This window comes from Octopus bimaculoides, chromosome 5 (genome assembly GCF_046866305.1).
Source record: "Octopus bimaculoides isolate indiv1 chromosome 5, ASM4686630v1, whole genome shotgun sequence".
In the NCBI taxonomy this organism is placed as follows: Eukaryota; Metazoa; Mollusca; class Cephalopoda; order Octopoda; family Octopodidae; genus Octopus; species Octopus bimaculoides.
This window is the reverse complement of record NC_142932.1, coordinates 114,736,610-114,742,364: the sequence shown is the minus strand read 5'-3', so window position 1 is coordinate 114,742,364 and position 5,755 is coordinate 114,736,610. Positions and strand designations below refer to the sequence as shown.

General features: G+C 36.0%; 3 non-coding genes across 3 annotated transcripts; 2 read left to right on the top strand and 1 right to left on the bottom strand.

Moving 5' to 3' along the window:
• Positions 1-481: 481 nt before the first annotated feature.
• On the bottom strand, positions 482-553 carry Trnaq-uug (transfer RNA glutamine (anticodon UUG)). The gene has a single exon. It is a non-coding gene; the product is annotated as a tRNA-Gln (tRNA).
• Positions 554-899: 346 nt separating this feature from the next.
• On the top strand, positions 900-971 carry Trnaq-uug (transfer RNA glutamine (anticodon UUG)). The gene has a single exon. It is a non-coding gene; the product is annotated as a tRNA-Gln (tRNA).
• A 2,649-nt stretch (positions 972-3,620) lies between these two features.
• On the top strand, positions 3,621-3,693 carry Trnaa-ugc (transfer RNA alanine (anticodon UGC)). The gene has a single exon. It is a non-coding gene; the product is annotated as a tRNA-Ala (tRNA).
• The last annotated feature ends 2,062 nt before the right edge of the window (positions 3,694-5,755 follow it).

The following is a 5,755-nucleotide window of genomic DNA, read 5'->3' as shown; positions in this document are numbered from 1 at the left end:
AAATATAAATATATATATATATATATATATATATAATATATATATACATATATATATATCTATATACATATATATATATATACATATATATATATATATATATATATATATATATATATATATATATATATATATACATATATATATATATATATATATATATATATATATATATATATATATATATATATATATATATATATATATATATTATGAGAAACGTCTTTTTCACCCTGAAATATAGAAATACAAGGTAAAAACTGCAATTTTGTTTTGTTCTCTTTTCTTTTTGTAGCTTGCTTTTTCGCATTGTTCTAGCTCTAAACAACAACCTTCTTCAAAGTTGTACCACACAATGCTTCACCCAAACTATCTCATATGCATACATGCAGTGAATGAAAAACGTGCTCTCCAACGAAAGAAAGTATTAAAGATTTAAAAAAAAAAAAAGCAAGTAGCTTGAATTTACAGAGAAATGCCAAGGTCTCACCGAGATTCGAACTCGGATCGCTGGATTCAAAGTCCAGAGTGCTAACCATTACACCATGAGACCTGCGCTTGTTAAGGTATTCACTGAATGAAAATATGTGATAAAGATTTATGCAGATAAGATTTATGCAGAATGCTGTCCCATTCATTTTCAACTTACTGATCAGATTTTTTTCCCATTCCATCACAGATTGATGCTAGCCACACTTGGAACTTCTGCTCAGTTCCCCCTAACCATCTTCACCAAAATGTCTAGGGTCATCCAGAGCCTGTTTTAGATCTAACTGGATTAGACGATTAAATATTAAACATTGGACTGTGAGATATTGCAGCTGATGTCAAAATCAAAATTTAAACTCTGAATAAATATTTATCACATGTTTTTATTCATTGAATACTTTAGCAGCACCGGTCTCATGGTGTAATGGTTAGCACTCTGGACTTTGAATCCAGCGATCCGAGTTCGAATCTCGGTGAGACCTCTGTAAATCCAAGTTGCTCATCTTTTCTTTTTTAAATCGTTAATTCTTTCTTTTGTAGGGGAGCACATTTTTCATTCACTGGTCAGTTGCTTTATTTAATTACTGAAGACTGCTTATTCGGATTCATTAGCAATCAGTTTATGGCATCAACTGACGTATTGTAATTCCCGTAAGTTACAGTATTCATGAGTTAAAAAGAAAATACAATGTTTACGAGAAAGTTGTAGACATCGATATTGCGAGTGAGAGGTTTCAACCAACCATTATTTAGCTTTCTTCTATGTTGCCCACTTCATATCACAACACTACTATTCCTGTTCTTACGATATAAAATTAGGTTATTGCCCCTTTAAATCGAACTATATTTAAAACGAGTGCTTAATACTGGTTTCAAATCTTGGCACGAGGTCAGCAATTTTAAGGGAGGGAAAAGTCGGTTACATCGACCCCAGTATTTAACTGTTACTTATTCTATCGACCTCTAGAAGGATGAAAGGTAAAGTCAACCTCGGCGAAATTTGAAGACGAGCGTTTAATGTTGCTGTTAGTAGACTCACAAGTTTGAGAATGAGGATTCCGCAATTTCTTGCTGAGTAACTGCACAGATGATTTGTTTTTAGTGATCAAAATGTTTGTGCTGTGCATAAGCTCACTCCTTCCATTAAGTCGACGTTACCTGAACAGGTGCACGGTGAGCCACACGTCAGATGTCGACGTGAACGCAGAGCAATATGAAATGAAGAATACAACACACCTCCCGGTCTGTTGATCGGAACCAAAGTCTCGCGATCAAAGCATCCCTAACCGCTAAGCCACGCGCCTTCACGCGATTAATATACACACTTTACACTTACATAATCTAGGATTTACTTCCACTACACCTAACATAGCCAACCGCTGATCCAAGACGTTTCAAAGTGGTTAGGTGGAAACTAAGTTAAAGTCACAGATTTTACTGTACTAGTATGGAAGGAAGGTAACATTAATCGGTCACAGAATTAATTTAAGGAAGTACAGGGTGTCCACAAAGTCTGGGTACATGGGGATTAACACATACTTTAAGAAATTATTATTTCTTATATTTAATTGTTTATGTTATGATTTTATTTACTCCATGTACCCACATGGGGATTAACACATATTTTAAGAAATTATTTCTAATATTTAATTGTTTATGTTACGATTTTATTTACTCCCTGTACCCAGACTTTGTGGACACCCTGTAGAATGAATAATTGTTTGTACGAGGCAGCTTATTGCACAAACTTTTATCCACTTTTTAATGTCCAATTAACGCTACCCTCCCTACATACTGTTCTCGTATGTAGGAGAGATAGCATTAATCGACCACAGAATTAAGTTTGATAAGTAGGAGGACAATTGCATGTACGAGACAACTTAATGGGCGAATGTTTGCCTTTTAATTCTGTAAAACAGTATGTCATTGTGGACTCAATGTTATGTAAGCTGTTGATGTCGCTGCCATTTATTAAAACTATCTTCTTGTGGGCAGCATCCAACCGTTACACTGTGGTGCATCTGTTAAAAAGGTAACTGAACAATTATTTGTAACAGTTTATTGTGTAAATATCACGATTTACCGTTAATTCTACTGTTGTAAATACCGCAGACCATTATTCCAAGTATAAATTTTGGTTTTGACTTTATCGGGATATAACTCACAATTTAATACATTTTTTGGAATCGTTAATCAGTTATCAAATCTATGATTTTATCTCATAGATTCTATCATAGTCCAAACTACGGCCCATGAGGTCAGTTCATCCGGCTCGCCGCTGCATTGTACCTTCTGTGTAAGTACCTGCAATGAGACTTCGTTTGCTTCTGGTATGGCATCAGTGTTTGGAACAACTTATGTCAGTGAGCAAACATTTTCAAAAATGAAGGATGTAAAGTCAGCACATCGAATGAAGTTGACTGATGAATATTCCAAAGCAATTTTCTTGGCTGGATGCGGCAATTCCAAAGCAAACATTCATGATATCTTAAAATCTAAAACACCAGTTTCACAAATCACACTAACCTATTTTGCTGTTTAGTTTGTGAGATTCGGATGTGTGCACTGGGTGTGATATAATTATCTCATTGCTAACGTCGCCTTTGATAACTTTCTGGTAAATAAAAATGTTCGTTGTCTTTATTTTTTGTGTATTCACTGAATTTTATTGAACAAAATGGTTATGCGGCCCGCGAGCGTCATTCTCTCAGTTATCTGGCCTGCAGTGAAAAAAAGTCTTATAATCCCTGACTTAGAGGAACAATATGCGCGTGTTTTGTGAGTGTGTGTGTGTGTGTGTGTGTGTGTGTGTGTGTGTGTGTGTGTGTGTGTGTGTGTGTGTGTGTGTGTGTGTGTGTGTGTGTGTGTGTGTGTGTGTGTGTGTGTGTCAGAGATTGAACACGAATGAGTTTTTTTCCTAGCTTTCCTTTCTTATCTCTTATGATTTTACAATTGAATGCTTTAGTTATATCTCCATGTTGTTTAAAATTGTTTTCCTTGTTTTTTTTTCTTCGGTAGTTCAATACGTCACGAGAAATTATGCGAGTAATAATATAGATTTCCTCTAAATCATATTTTTGGCTTAGCTCACTTATACTAAAGTGAAAATATATAAACTGCCTACGAGGATTGGGGAATTAGCTCAGTTGGTAGAGCGCTCGCTTTGCATGCGAGAGGTACCGGGATCGATACCCGGATTCTCCAAGTAGATAATAACTTCTTTTTTATTTATTTATTTGCTTGCATTATTATATATTTTATTCTATTTTACAATATTGTCTTTCACACCAAGGCGGCGAGCTGACAGAAACGTTAGCACGCCGGGCGAAATTCTTAGCAGTATTTCGTCTGCTGTTACGTTCTGAGTTCAAATTCTGCCGAGGTCGACTTTGCTTTTATCATTTCGGGGCCGAGAAATTAAGTACCAGTTGCGTATTGGGGTCGGTATAATCGACTTGGCTCCTCCGCAAAAATTTCGAGCCTTGTGCTTAGAGTAGAAAAGAATATTGTCTTTGACACCTCCCGTTCACTTCCAATGTAAGAACATTCATTTTTGTATTTTGAAGAACAATTATAAATATTGGCCCCTGCTAATCAAATGATTTTGTTAGTTTTATGTTATTTTTTCGTTTATAAAAATGTGGAATAACATTCTGCGTTCGCGGGTGTTGAAATGTTTGCTAGCTCAGGTGGCAGAGCACTTGCTTTAGATGAGGGAAGTACCGAGATCGGTATCCGGATTTTCCAGTTAACTTGTAATTTTCTTAAATTGTGTGGTCTTGAATTCAGTCTTTCTGCGCGGCACCATGGGTGTGTATCTTCTACTATTACCCCAGACAGACCTATGCCATGAGGGCGGATTTTGTAGGCAGAAGACTCAGAGAAACCCGTCTACCATATAAATCAGTGTATTTGTGTTTGTCGCCCAACACACCGCTTGACAACCAGTGCTGGTTTGTTCACGTATCCGCAACTTAGCGGTTCGGCTGAAATTACCGATGAATAAGTACCGGACTTAACAAAGAAATAAGCACTGGGGCTGACTTGTTTGACCGAACCCTTCAAGGCTGTAACCCAGCATGGCCCCGAAGCTCCATGACTAAAATTATAAAAGATATAAAGGAGTGTAAGACATATTTAATTTGAAAATACAAGAAAATTTGTTCTGAACTTCGAAACAGATGTACAACTTGAAAATTTCATAATGCGATGAATGTAAAAATACTATGAAATACAAACATAAAACTGAAAGCAAAACAGATATCGTTCGCCGTACCTCTCAAATGCAGACGACCGGTTCGGCCATCTTGGTTAACTGTCAATATAATACATTAAAGGGTGGAATTTTACTGTAATACAAGCAGCAAAGAGAGGGTTTTATATCGTGAATTTCAGTTTCATCCACATTGAATTTTATATCATAATTTTAAAATATCTTATACTTCATAGTTTCATTCATATATGTAATAAAGTATTCGTGAAGGTTAAAGAAATGAATCATTGTCTTTGAAGAAATTCTTCATTTCAAGATGAATGCAAGGAAAATGAATTTGTAGGGACATTGTCGATAGTATTTGAAATTATGATTCTTTATTGCATTTTGTGACTTCTGCATTTATTATATGTCGATTGCGCGACATAGTTCCGGGTTCACTTGTGCAAGTATCTTCTACTATAGCCTGGGGCCGGCCAAAGCCTTGTGAGTTGATTTGGTAGACGGAAGCCGAAAGAAGCCCATCGTATATATGTATGCGTGTGTGTTCGTGTGTGTGTGTGTGTGTGTGTGTGTGTGTGTGTGTGCGTGCGTGTGTGCGTGCGTGTGTATGTGTGTGTGTTTGTGTATCTGCGTTTGTTCCCACACCATCGCTTGACAACCGATATTGATGTGTTTAAGTCCCCGTAACTTAGCAGTTCGGCAAAAAATTCGATAGAACAAATACTACGCATACAAAGAATAAGTACAGGGGTCGACTAAAGATGGTGCTCCAGCATGGCCGCAGTCGAATGACTGAAAAACAAACAAAAAATAATAGCGCAGATTCCGCTAGTTATAAAACATATGTAGCATGAATTTTAGATATGTCTATATATATATATACACACACACACATAATCCCTCGACTATCACGAGTGTTATGTACCAAACCCCGCCTCGCCCCCGCGATAGGTGAAAATTTTATTATTTTTATAATTTTTACTGTTTTTATAATTTGTTATTATTTAAATTTTTATTATTTTTATAATTTTTACTATTTTTGTAATTTGT